This window comes from Plutella xylostella, chromosome 4, assembly GCF_932276165.1.
Source record: "Plutella xylostella chromosome 4, ilPluXylo3.1, whole genome shotgun sequence".
NCBI classification, from domain to species: domain Eukaryota; kingdom Metazoa; phylum Arthropoda; class Insecta; order Lepidoptera; family Plutellidae; genus Plutella; species Plutella xylostella.
In genome coordinates, this window is record NC_063984.1 from 7,895,347 (window position 1) to 7,916,976 (window position 21,630).

Genomic DNA, 21,630 nt, shown 5'->3' on the forward strand with positions numbered 1-21,630 from the left:
AGGCGGCAGGCGCCAGGCTGGCGCCTGCGCCGCCCACGCGCGGAGTGACACAGGCCTGCTTCCTCTTACATTAAATTGAGGACAAACACTGATCAAATTGTATTCCTATCTCCTATCTGTTAGTAGCAAAGAGTTCTACGCATATAAAATCTTATGTACCTCTACCTACTTACTTTGATATAAGTAAACAAATGGTAGGTAGGTAGGTAACTAGATACCTACCCGCAACTTGACTGAAGCAAGTACAGAAATTGCCCTGAATAGTTTACCTGAAGATTTGTGAAACAAAGCGGGATGTTATTTAGCGAAACTGCCGCGATACGATCTACCGGCGCAGCCTGCTTGTCGCTTAGAGCCTCTAGAGGGGTATATTCTCAAACTATACAGACTTTTTTGCTTTTATTTTGATTTATTAACAGGCGGAGTTTATAAAATAGCGATCTCAAGCTCACATGCTGCTCAAGCACATCCACATAAACACCACTGCTACACACATCACACACATCACGTCCCCGGATTTATGACTGATATAGCTGGTCCCTTCATCATCAGGGATCGCTTTTTTAAAAACTCCGCTTGTATACTTTTAGGCGCAGGCCACCGTACTTATATAGATTTTACTGTATATTATAATTATGTGTGAAAGACCCAGGCAGCATCTTTGCAATAAACAATTATGAATTGATAACAAAAAAAGACAAAGGTACAAAATTATGGCGAATTCAAACTTATCCATATCCAACTATCCAACCCTAAGATATTTAATTATGGTATTTACTACATAAGTTTGTACAATTAAAACAACCTAGGTACTAAGACAGAAAAAATGGTGCTACGACAAAACAGTACTTTTGGCACTGGAGTTGAAACAGTGTTCCATGAATAGGTCCCCAGTCTCCAAATAAGATGTTTTCCCTGAATAGGTCACAGGAGTTACAACTTAGATGTAAGGACACAATGTGAGATTTGTTGACGAGAGAAAGTGTTCTGAGAAATGAGATGAGGTATATTTCGTATCTTAAACTAGAATCTCAAATAAACAAAGCAAAAAAAAAAGTTTTCACCAAGTAGGCAGCGTGACTGAAATCCTCACAACTTCAGAGGAATCTACATAGGTGGCTGAAAATAATGAAAGTAGTACTTAGTAAAATTCACTCCATAAGTCCAACAAACAACTTGATATTCGGAAGTTGGTACCGAACTATACCTAGGTAGTTAAGTACATAGTAAGCAAACATCGCACCAATACAATATCCTATAGGCTCCAGTTAGTTCAAAATTAACGTCAGTTAGTACCAAATGGAGTTCTACGGTCCGGCGCAGGTTTTATTCGTTTAAAACAAGCAGACAGTGTGTGAAACAAAGTTTGAGTAGTATTTCACTAGATTTTATCTGAAACGGGTAATTTCCCCTGTACAAACACTCCACTCCGTTCATTGTAGAGCCCCAACGCGCGCTAAATTTGAATTCATGTTACGAACAACCAACATAAACCAATTATGGTGCACAGCCAATGGCGGGCGGTGGCTCGAGCGCGCGGGACGCTGAATCGATAACTCGCAATATGCCCGCTAGAGGGCGACTCGGTACTTCTCCGGCTCGGCGCGGTGCGCGCCTACACTACGCCTCCACGTTGCGCAGCCCCGGAGGTGGCCTTGTAGCGGCGTCCAAAACTGTTGATGCATTTTCTCTTTGTGTGAATCTTGAATATTTTTGAACGGAAACTTCAGTTTTTGGAGAGAGATAAGGCGAAACGTTTTGACCATGCCATTTCATAGAACTTTCTTTGTATTGTTTTATAAAATATCAAATAAAATAGGTATTTACTTACACAAACTTCGGTATAATAAAATCGTTTATCCCGCTTTGTTATCATAACAGTATGTACCAATAAATTGTGCCAATAATCAGCTTAAGAAATTGTTGCTTGTAAGCAGATTTGCAACGCAAATACCACGCGACAAAGTCACAGCGCTCGGACAATCACAGTCAGCTGCTGCTTAGCTTGCCGTTTCGTGTCGCGCTTCTTGTCTGCTTTCAATGTTTTCCGTTTTATTTTGTTATTTCTGTGATGCAATCCGGTTTTTTAACTAATATTTTAATTATTGCAATAAACCCCAAAGACCTGTGTGATTTTACAGTGATATTCGACTCCGGAATCCATAAAAACAAGGTAAACGCCTTAGTATTTTTGTTTGTAGAGAACATAACCTCTAACATCACGTACGATGCTCAGTTTCAGTCTTTTATGCCTTTTTGTGTGGAATGTGGAGTGTCCTACACTTCTACGTACATATTTTCATGCTTTAGAAGAGAGTTTTTGTTGCTTTTTATGTTTTTTACAAACTTACCAGTGTACATAGTGATTGCGCTCTCTGAGAAGTCATTATTTTGTGTGTTTTCGTGGAATCGTGTTTTCATTCCATAAATGTATGCCAAAACAATGTATACTGGGGGTTTCTTGACGATGTGATGTGTTTCCTTGACTATTTTCATGGTAAAAATCATATTTTTTGTTATGAAATGAATCACCATGACAAGCCATAACAATGAAACAATGTGATTGATTGGTTTCCACTTATAGAATGTAGGGGGCGTTAGTAGTAGACAGTAGAGTAGACTTCACGACAGTAGGTACACTGCGATTCACGAAAGATTACCAGAAGTGGCTAGGTATCTCATAGGTAAACAATATACATACAGTCCTATAAAATAACTAAAGTAATGAAATCAAGAGTGCGAATAAGCTTTTTTGTCGTTGGCACTTGTTTCTGTTGCAAAGTTAGCATTGTCGGACTCTATGGTATGACAATGCATAGTGATCACCGACTTCTATGAGAAGTGTGACAAGACACTCTAAATAGGTATATTAAACCCTGTGGGCCTTACCACAAAAACTTAGACAGTATTTAACAGGTGTTTAGCGCTGTCAAACGCCTACAAAATCTGTCAAATTTCATTTTAAACACTTGTTAAACAGTGTTTACAGTTTTTTGTGGTAGCACAGTATGTCTTTTATAAATGCTAACATGATTGCTGATCATTATTAATTTTTGCATTGATCCGTTCTTAGCTATAACAGTACTTACCTACTTTTCACACATATTATAGGCAAATTTCGTTTAAAAGAAAAATTATTATCTTTTAAACGAAATTTTACCTTGCGTATTATTATTATTATTGATTGCGTATTATTATTATGCGGTACGAAAAACGTCATGAAAATAAATACCTAATTCTTTATTATATTTCACAAATACTTCTTACTCCAATTATTACCGTTCGATGACCGAAGCGGTGGCAGTTGGTACCTACATGACTGTAGAGCTAACGCCTGGCTGTTTTGCCGGGTGATCAGTGATAGGCTGCACCAGCAATGCATTTGCATACCTACCTATTGGCAAGGGAGAATTGTTTTGCATTTCACTCCTTTCATTGACATGATTTATTTATCGAATCTAGCTGTCAGATGTTCTTTAAAGACGCGGAAACAAAAAAATTATACCTTCTACTTCATTAATTACTGTTTAACGATTTAGTATGAAGAGGCAGATACGGCTCTACCCAACCGACATAGGTACAAATTAGATTAACTTTAGGACCAATCTCATTCATGTTATTGTGGCACGTTTCTCTGTACAGCAATAGTAGTTTGACGACAAATTCATATGATGTGCCATTGTTTCTAATAGAATGCCTAGACGGTAGGAGAATAACACCGAAAACGGGAATGCATAGTTCAAATGAACGTTGGCTGACGCCGCGCTCTCGTTCACATTTTGAAAGATTTACATTAACGTGCTCCATGAAAATGGTAGCTGAAGAATGATTCCATTTATAAACGTTGCAGGCTGCAGTCTTATTCGGTAGAACTGTGCGTGGGACAATCGATCGGCCGGCCGCCCACGGAACGCACCCGCCGCGCCGCCGCCCGCCTAGACATAAAACTTGCCCGCCCTAGACAGACAGACTTATTTTAATACTTATAAACTTTATTCCCATTCTTATTACGATTAATGTCGGCGAAATTTATGATACGGAGAAACGGGAAGTAATGAACAGTTAAACCTGACGTTTGGTATCTGTGATGTCATTATGAGTAGCTGTGAACAGGAAATGTTTTGGTCCACGCTTGCATTTTCAAACCATTGTCTATGGACAGAGTCAATGGTTAGAAAAATCTGTTAGATGCAGATGTCTGCATAACGATAGCAAATGTCGACTTTTGTCGAAAATGTCCATCTCGCCGGCCATATTCTGTTTAATGTTGCAATATTGTGAGCGCCGGCGGTGGCGGCGGCGGCCGGTGGCATGCATTTACATACATTAATGTGGACGCGGCACATGCCTGCACCTCCCGAATGTGTGTGTGCTGCGAATTAACTGTAATTGAGCCATTTGGACAGCGGTGAGACGCGCTCCGGTGCTCGCTAGTTTTCCTACTCGGCTCGCACTTTGCTTTCATTTGCTTAACCCATGCCGACCGGCCATACTGCCCAAAATTAACTTTATTCTCCCCCTTGCAATCTCGTACTATTTTTGCCGCGCAATCCGCCTCAGGTCGAGCGGATTTTCCTGTAATCTTTGTGTCCTCGTCGACACTGCCATTTGGCGCTTTCTTTCCTTCTAAAGCAATTAATCGGCAACAACGCATGGGGTTATTCATCTCCACTCCTTTCAGGAGAACAACAGGGGTGTAGGAATGTTGTTATTAGCGTTTCTTAACTCGGAAGGGGAGTCCCCGTGCACCTGACTGATAAATGGCGCTTCTTTCGGGCCGGGTCGTGCCTGTAATCGAGCCATTAATAAACTTTACTTCCTTCAAGTTTATCCTGCGGGTTCATTATTTGTTTAATGGGCTGGTGAATGGCAGGAGACCAGACACCGGCCTGGACCAATCATTGGGAACCCTAATTGACATATTGATGAAGATACTCTAACGCGGGGAAATTGAGTGTTTTTGGTTGAGGACGCTTGCATTTACTTGGTGATAGTTAAATAATTTTCATCGGTAATATGTATAAACGATTAGATTGTGTCTTGAAGTAATGAGTCCCAACGTTAAATTCTAATTAGCCTTGTTGTTTGATAGGACAAACGGTGGGAGAGGTGGTAAATTATTATAATTAGTTCTGTTTGTTGGACCAAACAGAACTAACACTCCCCCAAAGAATAGAATAAAATTGAAATAAATTCGGGCTTAATTTTATTTGCCTGACAAAACGACGGTTGGTATGCTCAGAGAAGCTTTGCTCACAAAGTAAATATACAAGAAAAGTTAGAAAATACGAAGCAAAAACATCATAGAGATACTGAAATAGAACTTTGTAAATAACTTTATGGAACAGAAATATATTATTAAAATCTAATACAGTTCCGCGCAGTATAACAGTAGTTCCTTTTTATAGTGAGCGTAAACAGCGCTTACTGCCACAAAGTACACTCGTAGAAATAGAGGGGAAACGTCATCTTGTTATGCACCACTTGGAGGTGTCAAGAGGCTTCAGGTTGACGAAATGTAAACGCCGCGAGGAGACTGGGGACGGGGTTGAAGTAAAGAGTGGCCGCCCCGCGCCGCCGCTTCCTTCCGCTAGTCGTGATTGAAAGTTGACATTGAGGCGCCGCCTGGTGCCAGGCACGGCCCTCTATTTTCGACCCGAAGACCTATCGCGCCGGCGATCGGCCTCGCAGAATTTTCCGTTTTAATCGCGTGAATTCGCCGTACCATTTGCAAATGCGCACAACCAACTTTCGTGTTTCGCCACAAATTAGCGTCGCGTTTGTGTTTCCCCGGTGCAATTATGTAGCGAAAGCTTCAATTTTCTTCTTTAAAACATTTGTTGTTGTAAATTTTGCGATTGCCGTGTAACAAAGTAGTGCAACGCGAAATTGGGTTTATAAATTGGGTCACAGATTTTCTTTGCACTGCAAATTCGATGCATAACTTAATAATATTCATATATTAATAGGTATTGCAGTAAGATGGGTTCTGGCTAGCATTCTTGGTGCTTTCCTGGTACAGACAGAATACAAACGCACTTGACATTGGCCACGCTCGCAGAAGGTGGCGTAACGTGTCGCTCGCGGCGCGGCGGGTCTGACGCGACACGCCAAGCGCCACTTGAATTGGGTCAGCGCCTGCTAACAAAAGGTGCGGCGTCAGATAAGCGGCCTTTCCCGCCGCCCAGCTGCCGCCCTCCCAAAACAAAGAACATGAAATACACCTCATTTATAATACCTTTATATGCTTCGCATTTTTCTGTGCTCACTCTATGTATAGATATAGATAATGATTAGGCGTCATCGTCGTTCCACCCTTTAATGCTTACAGTCGTAAGCTCGACAATTTGAAACCGCGCCTGTTTGCATTGTTGCCGTTTTGCCTTCCCGATTAGGGCGACATTCGGGTTTCATATTTATTAGAGCGTAGGACTCGCAACACGGCTTTCATTTTATACGGATAATATAACCGTACAGCTTACCCGCGGAGTTTTACGTCCATTTTCACTGTTAATATTATTTAGGGTCCATTTGTCGCATTCGGATTCCAGTGAAATCCGCCGGGACAGGTAGCGCCTCATAATAGCATATAGCGCTCGGTGTATAGTCTGTGTAGTGCGAATATAGGCGCATATTGGCAGCGGAAGGACGTGTCACTCACCGGCGCTGACGGCTGGTCGCTTTCAGGATCGAAGCAGCGAGCGCGGAGCGAGCTTCCGATCTGACCGACAATGCTATAATATTTGAGGCGTACCCTGCCACTGCTACCCAGCTTTTCAAATAGTTTACACTTGACACGTCGTCGGATAGGATTTAGCAGTACGTACTACGTATGTAACTGAAGTACAACTGCCATTTACCTATTAGATCCGAGTTTAGTGCGTTAGTCGTCACACTGAACTTTATCTAGCATATTCTATTGAAATGGATTCCAATCGCGATAGACTAATCAATCAAAGCTGCGCTGAGTCGAAAATGTGCGGCTATACGGTGGCTATGATGTATTGTCTAGTCTTAATTTATTTCACATAACCACTGTAGGCATCAGATGAATGCAGGCATGTAATTATTGATTAAATTCTTTGGAAATCAATTTTTATCCTCACAAGGAGAAACGGACGTTCAGAAAAATAAGTAACAATCGTAAGATATTAAATAAATAGAGATATGGAAACAATAAGGCGGTGCTTATTACAGCGGTCCGCGTCCGCAGAGACCGAGCTACAGTAATCATTAAAATGCTGTGACACCAGGATAATAAATTTCGGGCTTTCCTTCTGAGGAATGCTCGCTTTAGATACAGCCCCGGAATACGAATCCGTTTTAACTCGGAAAAGGAATGGGTATCTTGCAACATTCTTTCAGATTTAAACAATTTATACGTAACAATTACAGTTTCTTACAATACCGAGACGAAGTTAAAGTACTGTTGAGTCTGGGATATCAATTTCTACATTGCAATTTAATCATTCATCGTAAGTAAGTACATTCCGCGAAGTCAAACCGCACGGCCATATATACGATACGAGCGCTGAGAGTAGAGCGTAAACGTCAACTAAGATTGTTACAACGTATTATGAGGTAGTTAAATTTGAAGACGGCCATGTCGCGGAGTGAGGACGCGTTTTAGTATTTACGGTCTATAAATCTCTGCGACTTATTTGGGTAACTGTATAAATAAGTTCGTTTATCATGTGCGAAGCGAGCGATCGACGCGGCCGCTGGCATGCCGGCTTAATGCGTAGCAGCACGCGACTCCTGCGGGGTCACTCTATATGACGAAAAACGAAGTTTCGAAGCGCTACCGAGCGAGTACGACCCTGCCTTGTGGTATTAAACGCGCCGATTGCACGACAGCTCTCGTTCGTTCCTTTTTCGTCAGTATAGAGGAACCTTCTTGAACCAGCACGAACCTACTCGCCAATGGGAATAAACTTTTATCTTCGCATGATGACAAAATTTCACTTATTTATTACGTTACAGTTTATTTACCCCATTATAGATAAGTCTTGTGACCGCAATTTTTGAACATGCGACTACCGCAATCGTTAATTCACTGTCAGTTGCAAATTGTGGTGGGTGATTCTCAAATGACGCGATTTAGGTATGTCCAAGCCATAAAATACATGAAATTGATAGTTTTATACCAGGATGTATTTTTTTTTAAATAATGTATCTTGTGACCGTTTTTATACATTAGTAATGTAATGCATAAATTTATAAAGAAAGCGACAATGATTTTTTAAAACTCAATATCATAAGTTCTTTGGCGCGTCCTTCACTTGATTTTATTTTAAGGTCAAGAAAAACTCACTTTTTAAAGTAAAATAAGCTTATGATTTATATGTTATCATTATAACAGATACTTATGGTAATTGTAAATTAGTTTTCTATTCACTCTTAGGTTTAGTTTTCAAAAATATAACGCATTCAATTTTGTCCGAGAAAAAAAACTAACTTCTTTGGCGTAACGATACCGTCTTCCTACTCTGCGTTTAAACGATCACCGGACATAATCACCATGCGTCCCTCACCCTTCAGTCCCCCACTATCTTCGACCAGGAGCAGAGGAGCGTAAGTTTACGGAGTATGACGAAAAATTTTTTTTTTTGCGCCATAACGGGTTTTGGTCAGGTAAGTGCCTAATTTCTTCGATTGTTACTTTCATGCTAGTATTTGTTTTTGTTGCATACATATTTTTGTCCACGTATGTCTATTCAAACAGTATGCACGTGTCAATAAAAGGTTCCAATTGTACATCAGCTTTCTGTAAAAATAAATTTTAAGTGATGTTTTCTAATTTCGTTGGCAATAATTTCTTTGGATTTCTTTGGCATTCTGCGCCAACGAAATTAGTTTTGATACAAAGAAATTAGTATTGAGTATGAAACACCATTAATAACGCTAACTTTATGCATTCAATGTCTATTATGGTTAATTCTCTCATTATCATCATCAGCCAATAATCATCCACTGGACATAGGCCTCTCCCTATAAGCGCCACAACACTCGGTTCTCGGCCTTCCTCATCCAACTACTACCGGCTACCCACCTAAGGTCGTCAGTCCAGCGGGCAGGAGGGCGTCCCACGCTGCGGTTGCCTGTTCGTGGTCTCCACTCGAGAACTCGTCTACCCCAACGGTTATCGGTTCTTCGGCAGATTTGACCAGCCCACTGCCACTTCTGGTTGCATATTTTGACAGCTATGTTGGTAACCTTAGTCCTCTGACGGATAACCTCATTTCTGATACGATCCATCAGAGAAACCCCAAGCATAACTAGAGAGTTATGCTTGGGGTTTCTATGGAGAGCCATAGCACGCTGAGCGACTTTAAATCGGTGGACCAGTCCTACCGTCAGTGTCCACGTCTCAGCACCATACGTCATCACTAGCAGTACGCACTGGTTGAAGACTTTTGTCTTCGGGCTCTGAGGAATGGACGAGGAGAATATGTGACGAAGTTTCCCGAATGCAGCCCAACCCAGTTGGATGCGCCTTGCAGCCTCCTTGTCCAAGTTGCTTCTGCCTAGCCGAATAGTCTGCCCGAGGTAGACGTATTCATGCACAACTTCGATTGTTGCCTCACCAACGACGACCGGCTCCGGTTTCATGTGAGCATTGTACATGACTTTCGTCTTGTCCTAGTTCATATCGAGGCCTACACGTCGGGAAGCAGCATTTAGGCCACTTAGCATCCAGCTAAGTTCCTGCAGAGATTCTGCCATAATAACGATGTCGTCCGCGAAGTGGAGGTGTGACATGTACTCGCCATTTATACATATGCCATGTCCTTTCCAGCCCAACGTCTTAAAGACATCCAGTGAATTGGTGAACAGTTTCGGAGATATCACATCCCCCTGTCTCACTCCACGTTTCAGTTGGATAGGTCTTGTCTTGTGGTCCTGTACTTGGACAGTCATAGTAGCGGCATTGTACAGATACCTCAACACCTCGATATAGTGCCAGTCGATTTGGCATCTCTGCAAGGATTCCAAAACTGCTTAGGTCTCGATGTAGTCGAAGGCTTTTTCATAGTCCACAAAGGCTAGATACAGAGGCTGATTATACTCTTCGGTCTTCTGTATAATCTACCTTACTGTGTGGATGTGGTCTATTGTACTAAAGCCTTTTTGAAACCCAGCCTGCTCCGGGTGCTGAAACTCTTCTAACTTTTGGGCAAGACCATTCGTGATAACCCTTGAGAACAGCTTGTATACATGGCTTAAAAGCGAGATCGGTCTATAGTTCTTCAGAAGGGTTTGGTCACCCTTCTGAAGAACTGTAGTCCTCTCTAGAAGCTGGTGTTGACAGCTCCAATTTGGTGCAGTGTGGGACGAAGGGTCGACTTCACCAGACATCTCCTCTCCAGCTTGAAGTTGATATTCAGAGTGCCTCGGAGAAGTCGGTGATCACTCCCAGTTTTAAACCTATTGATCACCAGGGGCGTATTTATCCTAGGGCTAAAAGGGCTACAGCCCGGGGCGGCAGGCGGCGAAGGGCGGCCCAGGGGCGGCCGGTAGGCCGCCCTTGGGCTTTAGGTTGGAGGATTTAAAAAGTACAGAACAATATTTTACGACGTAAGCCTAGAACGGCCCTGAGCCATCTTTCCACATGTTGATTTCATGTCTTAAGAAATTCGATTTAAAGTATGAAAGCCGACCTTTGTTCTTTTCTGAACCGGTGGAAGTCTATTTTTTTACCACCTCGGTATTTTTTTGAAGGAAATGTAAAGAAAAAAAATTGCCGCCCCACAAGTTTATTTCTAAACGTTCTAAAATGTACTCATTAACTTTGCAAATCTATCACCACGTCCAAAATGATCTTATAGATGTAGGTCGCTGGGTACTCTACACTTCTTCTTTTTTCGTGTCAGTGAACATGCGAATTTTTAAATTTGTTTAGACCAAAAAGAAGCAACTTTGATAGCATTCTGGTGGGCCTGGAGTAAGTCTTCCCGAGTGCAGGTGGATGGGCACAGGGGACAGGAGAGTAAATGCTCCATAGTCTGGGTGGCGGTACCACAGTCGCATAGGTTGGTACCAACGGTATAGCCCCACTTGCAGATATTCTCCTTGCAGCAGCCTACCAGCAGATCCTGGGGCTGCTTTTCCTCCCAGAGCTTCAGCCTTGCAATTTGTGGGTTTTCATCCGTTTAGGACACTTCAATATTTTTGGAAACACTTTGCGGCTCTTAAGGCGGGAAGGTGTGGCAGTATGTGAGTAAAGTGGATGTCTGGAGTCGCATTCTTGTTTGGCCTTCTCAACAGAACATGCCACTTTTCGCCAAATTCGGCAGCTGAGAAGCAAAGTGCTAGGCTACTTGTTCGTAGAACTTGCGGAGAGGCGCCCCAGCCGGTAGACGTAAGCCATCGCAGAAGGTTGTTTCGGGAGCTGACTTTCTTCTTGGTGTTTTGGCAGTGGGTTTTGTACGTGAGGGATCTATCCAGAGTCACTCCGAGGTATTTTGGTGACGAGCAGTGCTGGATTTTTAAAGTATGAAAGCCGGCCTTTGTTCTTTTTTGAACCGGTGGAATAGTCATTTTTTTCCGCCTTGGTACTTTTTTAAGGAAATTTAAAGAAAAAATTATTATAAACAAACAAAAAACCCGACTGCACGCTAAAAAGATCAAAACAAGACTCAATGTTAATGGAAAGTATCGCAGGCGGGGACCAGCAGAGGGTTCACCATTTAGCTGAATGTTACTTAGAAAACGGCATTGCGTGGCGGTCAAGTTTGTCCCCGCCTGCGATACTTTCCATTAACATTGGGTCTTGTTTTGATCTTTTTAGCGTGCAGTCGGGTTTTTTGTTTGTTTATAATTATATTTTTTTATTTGTAACTTTTTAGTTGTTTTTATTTTATGAAATTAGTCAGTAGTCGGGTTTTAGGTCATGAACATTTTTTTTCAATAATTTTGGTGTTAGTATTTAAATACCTACAATGTGCAAATCAAGCCCTTTCATTTGATACCCCACACGGCATAGTTGGAAAAATATTATTTTTTCGATCATCACGTAATGTCCTCTAGAGGGCGCTATGTACATTTTAATGTAACGTCACATAGCCTATAACCATCGCGCTATCAATTCGCTTCTAACGATACCTCATACATCAAAATCTATCAAGCCGTTTAGGTTACAGGAGGGAACAAATAAACAGACAAACATACATACATACATACAATCGAAAAACATTACCCTCCTCCTTCGGCAGTCGGGTAAAAAATTGTCCCTCTCAGTTGCCCTGCACTGCACCAGGATATATCTAAACGTTCTAAAATGTACTCGTCTATCCAGAAAAATCTTTTTTTTTTCGGCAGATACAAGGTGGGCCAAAAGAAATCATCCGATGTTGTTTGGCTCTCATTTTTTTCTAAATGAAAAATTTCTATTCCGTTTTTTGATCATGTTTATTTGAACCTTTAGAATTGTATTGGTAAAGTCTAGAAAATTATATCGGCCAAATGGGCCAAATGGGCCATTTGTACAAATGAGAGCAACTTCCAATAGGGAGATTACTTTTGGCCCACCATGTATCATTATCTATCCAAATCTATCACCACAATGTTCTTATACATAATTATGTAGGTCGGTAGGTACTCTACACAGACTGCTCTTTTTGTTTTCTTTCATTCCTTGATGGGGCGGAAAACAACAGGAGCCCAGGGCGCGCAATCTTTAAATACGCCCCTGTTGATCACTGGGACATATCTGAAAATGTGCAGCTTGTCAGTCATAATGAAGTCTTTTTCGTTTTTCGTCCTACCATCGGGGCTTGCCCATGTCCACTTCCTCTGGGGCCGATTCTCAAAGAAAGAATTCATCAGAAAGAAAGCCCCTCCCTTTCGAGGAAGTCTACAAGCATTTGCCCTCGCTACCAAAGCCATGATGTCCTACCCTCGATTCGTCGTATTCTTGTACTCCCACTTTGGCGTTGAAGTCCCCCATCACAACGGTGTATTGGGTCCTAGCAGTACACGTGATGCCCTAGAGATATCCTCGTATACTGCTTCGACTTCTGTGTCAGAGTGTGCCGAGGTTGGTGCATATACCTGTACGACCTTCAAAGAATACCTCTCGGTTAGTTTAAGTACTAGGTACGCTACCCGATTTAACACACTGCTGATCTCCACTACGTTGTTGACAAGAGTCTTGTTGACGAGGAATCCTACGCCACCTTGGGACAGTTGGTCGCCCTCCTGATGGTAGAACATGTGGCTGGACTCCAGGGACATCGTGTCCTCGTCCTCTACACTTTTTTATACCGGTGACGCTGCTGCCCATCGCCGGCCTATGGGATTTAGAGTAGCTGTTTTTGGATGGTTATACTGCCATCATCCGGTCGCCAGAGCCTCGTCTGTTATTTAGCAGAGTGCATCACGGGCAGGTGAGGTTGGCAATTGGTTCATTCGGATGTTTAGAACCCTTGCACCCTTACGTGATCAGGTAATTATGTTAAAAACAAATAAAGATATGCGTGATTTTTAGTTTTGTTATGTATTATTTGCAATCTACGTATAAAACTAATTTGTTTAAAACAATTTCTAATTTCTTTGTTCTTAAAACTAACTTCTTTGGGACCTTTTATAATTTCTTTGGTGTATTTTCTAATTTCATTGGTGCCAATCTAATTTCATTGGCCCAAAATTGTTTAAAATCGCTGTAACTTTGAATCGGCTCGATAGATTTCAGGGCCAATAAGAGCTAACCAAAGAGGTCTAAAGCCTCTACAATATGTGGGGTATAATATTCAAACAACATGAAAAAAAAAATGCGCCAAAGAAATTATGCTTTTGGAGCCATTTTTGGAGAATCACCCTGGTACTTCTCAGTTCTTTATGGCAATTTATATAAAATACACTTTGGTCACACCCTTAAATAGCTACGAGTATAATGATAAAATGAAATGACACACGAGTCTGTGAGAGAATAAAATCGCGTCAAGCCATACGTTAGCTGGTATCCCGTTAAAAATGTGCCAATGTTTGACCCAATAATCCCCTTTGGATTAGGAGCCCCATTCCCTGCGCATGACCTGTGTGACCATGTTGTCCCGGACATAAAACTCTCAAATCCCTTTATAAGGATTGTTGAGCACCTACTTTTCTTGTAGTAATACAATGGGTGAAAGATTTCCAGTCTTTATTGAGGCATAATGCGGCAGTGAGCTGAGTTCCTGTATGTTTTATGAGGCGGAGTGTATTTTGAAGAGCTCATAGTCAGTGTTGCAGCAGTAACAGCCTGCTAAATGTAGACTAGTAGACTAGTAGTAACTCAGAGTAGCTAGTTGTGCCGTGTTCTAAACCAATTCAGTGTTTAATTAGGTTAGGTACACGTAATATATTTTTTTTAATCGAATTCCTTTTCTTTTGTTTCAGGTATGACTAAGACTTCAGGAAATGTATTGTAACAACAAGCAAAGTTATAGGTAACCAGCTCACAATTTATGTTACTTTCATCTTATAAAATTGGTGGATCACCGTTGCTTTATGGCATGTGATGTGTGCATTGCAGTTCGAGTCCCCGGATACAACTACATATTTTTATTTTTCATGAACAACCAGTGTCAGTCCAGTTACGTTAGGAATACTTTTTTCGCGAGGCATATTCGGGCAAATAGTTTTATGTCCGCCATTTTGACTTTTATTTTATTTTTCGTTTATTTTCCCTTGTGCGGCCGTAAAACGTACCTGAGCTCGGGGGGATAAGCGCCGCCGCCCGCTCACGAAAAATTTATTATTGAGACCTTTTCGCCCAAGCTCCATCGACAGACATTGCGACGGCGAAAGTTATGAATGACACATGTTTTGAAATATTACCTGTAGTAAACTGCCTCCCGAGTAGAACATTCCATTGGATGAGAAGTTTATTTGTCGTGAAATATGTGGGAGTTTTATGAGATTGGGAGACTTACAGTGCTCCGGTTCGGGCAATTTTCTTTCTTTTCGGTCTATTGCTGTGTAATAAGACCGACACGTCCTCCCTGGAAGTATGATTAAAGTGTCGTAAATTGAATGAGGAAAGTTTCAGCCCTTGAGAATCTGCCGGTTAATACAAAATATTCCAACCGAAATTCTACGTAGTATCGCAAGGTATGAAAATGAACTATAAAGTCAAAGTCAAATGTTTTTAATCATCGTATAAATATAAAATTTTCTGATGAACGTAATTATTTACAAACTACTCTATTTTTTCTCTATGATTTATTCTATATATATACTATATAACGTAAGAAAACAAGTTAATATGTGACCTCATTGTTTGTTATTTATACGGGACGACATGAAAGCCCGACAATGAAAATAAATGGCATGGCTGTTTTAAATTACAAAATGAAATCCAGTGATAAATTAAGGGGTCGTCTTGAAGAATCGACGACAGGAAATCGGGCATTAAATTGATCGATTCTTGATGCCAGCACATTGAATGGAAATACGCCAACTGTGTCATTGGTTAGTGACTGACTGAGAGCAACTTATAATCAAATAGGCGATTCAATTGTCGTTGTATCATTTGAATAACAAGTGAACCATATCTGATAATAAACGTACATGTAAGTTTAGGTTATGATTATTAATGACAATAACTCGTAACATGTAGGTAGGCACAAGATAGATAGATATATAGTATATTATTTATTTGTACACACACTTGAAATTAACTAACATATTTAATACTAACACATTATGTACAAAAATGGCGGTCTTGCCGCTTTAAGCGATTTTTTCAAGACAACCTTAGAGTGGAAGGATATATATTATAGTGTACAGGCTAGACGGTTATAATCTCAAAATCTAATATAGCTCTAAGCTGATATTAAATGTTCAGGGTCACTGCAAGACTTTGCTCCAGCTGAAGGTGGCATTTGAGAAAATCTTTAAAAATGACTTAAAATGGCAACGCTGGCTTTGGAAACGATTTGTCATGTGCTGCCGTCAGTATTACCTTTCGGCGAGTCGTTGTCCTCCGAAATTGTAGCGTCAACTCCGTCCCGGGTCTCTGTTTTATTCAGGCCCTTGGGAGCTTACACAATGAAAAAAAAGTTGTATGGTACCGTAACCGTTGTTTGTTTCTCTCTTTTTTGTGCCAATTATGAAAATTCGGTGAGCAGCGCAGGCCATCTGCCGGCGAGCTGCGCTAGTCTCTGGAGGGCACAATGCCGCTACTACTTTTGTTCCTGTTTCGTTTGCGGCTAGAGAAAGTTCTAATTTCACTTTCACTTTTGTCGCATGTATATTAAAAGCCCTATGTTCAGAATAGATTTTATAGTCTTAGCATAATATACCCAATATGCATAAAATTACTAAGTGAATCGATCGAGTAAACGAAATGCAATTATTGAGTGGAAAACTATTTATAGGGTGAGTGGTGTTTTCCCGGCGCGGCCTGAGTCACTGAGCGATTCGTGGAACTCGGCAACCCTCTACCGGCGATCGCTGCACTCGCTAATGACTGGCAGGCAACGGTCGGACCGACCCCATGTCGCAAGCCGCTCGCGAACAATTCTAAACCCTGCAAACCGCAACGCTGAACTCACTTCCGCTAACCCTTCGACTGCAATTTTGCAGTGCGTGTCTATATATGCAGCTTCAGAATCGGCGCCGTTATTTTGATAAATATGCATGAAGTCGCAAAACCGGCGACGGGGGGCAACATAAAACGCCATCGTGAAAATTTAATGACGTTTCCCGGTAGTGGCGTAATGAGTCACGTCAACGTCACTCAAGGGTTAATTTATAGCCGATATCGTGTTAGATATTATGTGACAAAACACTAAAACATTCTCAGATTCCAGCACACTCGTATGCAATGAAAATATTGACATTTATTATTACTCTTATTTGAATAATATTCAGCATCGTTACTAGAATTGAATCAGAGGCAGTAGGTACACTTATTATAATAGTTCTTATTTGTACGACTTCCTCATCTAATCTTCAAGTTCGTAATTCCTCCACTTAAATGAGGCCTATAGTAATTAATACATGAGGCCTATAGTGCAGTTAATTTCCTCTGTAGAAAATATGTATTTATGTATTAAATTTTTGTTCTATTCCTTTCTTTGTGCACAGCCACACTACACTGTACTGAAGTGTGGAGCTTAGCTTGCTCTATAAAGTTGCGTTACATACATTGTTATGTGACTTCAAGTGTTGGCTTATCTAGATTCAGTCGGCGGACATGTACTAGCAACGAGGAGCTACGAGATTTTTAAAAGAGAATTGTTGAGAGTGTCTTTTTTGTTTAAACCCTGTCCTAAATCAGCTTTTGCGTTTAAAGGTCAATGTATGACACATACTATGATGGGCTCATTGATTTACTCTGTTGGCGCTTTGCACAATGGCACTGACCATGTCTGCAGTCCCACGTTTGTTTCTAAGCTCTTGGATGTAAAAGGAATATCAATATAAATTTATACACGGCTTAGCATACCCCGTATGATTGTTTGTAATGTTGCCCCCGTAAAGAAAGAGAAACAATAACAACTATAAAAGACAATGTGCTTCTTTCTTTAATTGCAAAAATATCGCACCTCTCGGAATTGTATTAATCTTTAGAGAGCGGATAATTTTTTCATGCATTCAATTTCCAGACCATAAACCGCTGGCACAGTCCGTTGCATTAACATTGCACAACGTCTGGGGCACGACTTTATGATATTTTGAAAGTGGTTGGTGCGGGTTCCCCCTCCGCCTGCTTGCCCCGGTGCACACCCGAGCGCCAAACGACAACGACACATTTGATAAGTGCATGTGGCAGATAACAATCGCCCATTTTACATTCACCTCACAATGCATTCACTTATTGCAAGCCACCTTGGCCCACGCGAAGTGGTTCAGTCAAGTAACGCTCTAGCCGCCAACGAGATCGTCGAAAGTACCTGAATGCCTAATTGAATATTCCGTCGTCCGGTTTGGAAACATTTTTTACGCCCCGGGTAACTCGAGCTCGCTAATTTTGTGCCGAAATCCGCCAAGACCCATTTCTCCTTTAATATCTGCTTAAAAGGCAATAAAGGACATATTAACGTTGCTACGGGCGATATGGTATTTCCTGGTGTGTATGAAGCGACGGCACCATAACAAATAGAGCAATAAGACAGGTTCGCGCCGCATTACATGCACGAAACTGGTTCTATCTGTCGTAAAGCGAAACAATGGCGTCCGGCCGACGAATTCCTGTCTGCCGTTTGATATTCTTCCCGGGACACGGGTGTTGCTCACTCCGGAATAGCTCAGCGGCTCTTAATTCGGACAGTGCACAGCAATGACAATTTGAACCGCATTTTTAAGTGCATTTCACGCAAGGTTCCATAGTTTCCATAGCGTTCCGTACCTAGCTACTAAAATGCGGTGCCACTCGTGTCCAATTACACGAAAACTCCTTATGGATAATGTTATGAAGCAATTACTATGCATTATTCCGGTGCGGATGACCCCGTGTAATGGTCCCTCGGTCCCGCGGCGGGCACTTCGCGGACCGGTTACCCGCCTCCGCAAGCGCCGTGTTAAGACCACGTCTACACGGAAAACTCTTATTAACTTATCATGGGAATTTGCGAATTTGAAAATGCACACTCTTTTACAAGATACTTGTATAGGCTGATAAATGCTAAGGTTGACACGTAGATTCGTCTATTACTTTATTCAGCTGATAGATCACAGGGCATATATTATGGTTAAATTGTTTCTTGGGTTTAAGTACTATTTCGATGTCCTTTAATAGTCTGCAAAGGAAAGTATTAGTGTGAAGGCGAATTGCGTAAATGATAATAGATTAAAATGGTATATATTACAAATTTATAGTATAAATTTTAGAAAGGTCTATCTTTGCTAAATAAACCTACTTTACTACTGAAGAGTAAAAGACCGTCTCTTAATTAACTTGGTCTTATTACATTATTCACAAAGTGTCGACGGGACGAGCAAGAAAGGTGCCTGCTTATGTGTGCCACTGATTTAAATAAAGTGCATGCTCGAAAATATCCCCGCTTAAGTCTGGAGAGATGGTTAAAGAATATCTAGATTATCTTACCTTCTGCCCATTTACATATAGGTACCATTTGAGTTCTTTTTATACTATAGTCGTATTACGATACCTGTTAGCCTATTTAGGGCTGTGCTTTACACTGTGAAATACAAACTTGGATGTTATGGTATTTCAATATCGATTGTGTATTGTATAGCATAATAAGCAGTATATTTATTTTTTAAAACATTATAAGTGACTAAAATTATATTTTTTTAAAATATATTATTAATTTAAGAGGCATAACAGATTGGCGTGCAATCTGGCGCATAATAATTTGCTCGCCTGCGCCCGCGCAGAGAACTCGAGATCTGCAGAGAAAGTGCAGGCGTCGCTCCAGTTTCCACTTAGACCTTGTGCTATTCATATACAATGTATGTAGTTTGTGTGTATGTTTTTGCTTGTATCTTTAATACACTCGCGAGCTATGAAAAAGTTCCAGTGACAGCACATGGCAATCCGCAATGACAGATGGAACTTTTTCATTGCTAGTGAGTTTATCATAGTCGTTTTAGCTGTCCATTTTTCTGTTATGAAAAAAAAAAAACACGCACTCACGCCTTGTACTAATGTACTCCCTTGGGGCGTAGGCAGAGGTGCATTGCTGCACCCACTTTTCGCCAGTGTTATGTTAGTCCCAATGTAATAGGGGGCGGGCCTATTGCCATTTTACGGGCACATCCAAGACCCGAGAACAAATATCCGTGTTTAAACAAATATCTGCCCCAGCCGGGAATCGAAACCGGGACCATCGGCTCAGTAGTCAGGGTCACTAACCACTACGCCATTCGGTCGGTTCTGTTATGATAGGGAACATTATATAAAAAGCAAAGCGGCTGTCTAGAGACTGTTATTCATTTAACAATACTTACTTAAAATCTCTCGGAAAGACTTAAGATCAGGAATTAAATGAATCGCTGGTAATTTAAATGTGTTAGCGGCCCGCAGAACATGACACGCTAGTAGCTCGGCAATTCGATACGGTTATCAGATATCACGTAGCATTCAAGGTAAAGTTGTAGCCTCTACGGTCTACTTCGCTATAAGCATGTAGCCTACTGCGTCATCGAGTTATAAACCAATCCATAGTAGGCCAGCAAGCATTCCTATGCTATCGTAATAAAATGTCAATTATAGATTTTTTCGTGTTAAATACATTTCCCTTTTTGTTAAATTTGCATTTTTTACGTCGTTTATTACATATAGCGTAAACCAAGTTCACATATGACTGCGACATAAGAAGGAAGAGAAAGTAAAATGGATGCGAACAAAATGTATAGCGACATATACTACACTGAGGCAATAAAGCCCGAGATCTCATCTCGCCCACGCACTCAGACTCCAGGCGCCAGACTAGCCCGAATCAGCGATATCTAGGTCTCAAATGGAGCTAGGTCGCCCGCCCCCTCGCAAACCGACCAGTGTTATAGCGAGCTAAAGTTTTAACTTTTCGGGAAGAGTCTGCCACGAATTCTCAGTGCACAGTGGGACAGATTCGGTCGCGACTAATTTTAAACTTATTATTAAAACCGAAAGTTTCAGTTGGCCTAGGTTCTTGAATATCCAAGTAATTATGTATGTACCTAAATACTGTTTATGAATTTATCTGTGGTTTTAGCCCCGAAAATTAAATTTAAATTAAATGATTTATATAGGTACTTAGTACAAAATAATATCACAGTGAAAATAATATACCTCTAGATTCATTTTAATAACCTGACATCAAGAAACAAAATTTTCCATCGAGGCTTTACTTCAGTAACCGTTCCCAAAGCTAACCCCCAAATGTGTGTTTTTATAGCTAACCCGCCGTAGTTTACAATGCTCTGCCCCCAAAGCTAATATTCAAATGTGGCGTAATAAACAAAGCAGCTGACGTAATTGCCTTGATCTTCAACTGCCTAGAGGCCTTAACACCTTTATACAAATGAGTTTCTTTCTGCAGAGAGAATAAAGGCTGAAAAAGCATTCACTTTTTTCCCTTTATCTGTATTTCATTCTTCCCTGTGGCTTTATAATAACTAAAGAGGTCAGAGTGCCTGCCGAAGTGCCGATACCGATGGAAATTGACAAAAAAACTTGCAAGAAAAATATCTGTGCTGTCGTTTGCCGATAAGTTTGACATTTACCGATGAGGTCAATCCTTTTCGTCATCATAATATTACATTCACTCGCTGGCACAAGGTTTATCCTGCAACTAAAATTATCTTGTTTAACTAGATTACTACTGCAAAATTATGGACCGAAGTTGAACTAAGCAAATTTGCGCTAATAGGTATGTAGGTAGTTGGTTTTACTTCGATCGATTAAATAACTTTATTACGATAGAATTGTCAATTCAATTGAGAAGAAGACATCGGTAATAATTAGGTATATATAAATAAATGATATTATTGTAATGGACATTGGCACCTACAAAAATATTCTTATCACTTAGACTTACTCCCCTTTATATGGTTTAGTATTTGGAAATTCAAACAACGTAGGTACTTATTTACATCGATGCTATCGCACATGTGCAATATGCATGCGAAATGTAAAGGTGCACAATGTCTAATATTGTACCCAAACATGAAACATGTCATTACGGGACCAATTAT

General features: G+C 40.9%; 1 protein-coding gene across 4 annotated transcripts in view; it reads left to right on the forward strand.

Moving 5' to 3' along the window:
* Window positions 1-21,630, forward strand: part of LOC105388924 (protein muscleblind) — a 267,411-nt gene that overhangs the window by 143,157 nt on the left and 102,624 nt on the right. For 2 of the 4 annotated variants that reach the window (XM_038121242.2, XM_038121245.2), the window contains exon 1: window positions 1,988-2,173. The exons of 1 other annotated variant lie outside the window; for it this stretch is intronic. The gene's annotated coding sequence lies outside the window, so the exon portion shown is untranslated. Of the gene's footprint in view, window positions 1-1,987; window positions 2,174-14,379; window positions 14,430-21,630 lie in introns of those variants that run through there. One more of the 4 variants, XM_038121243.2, reaches the window with a different exon arrangement.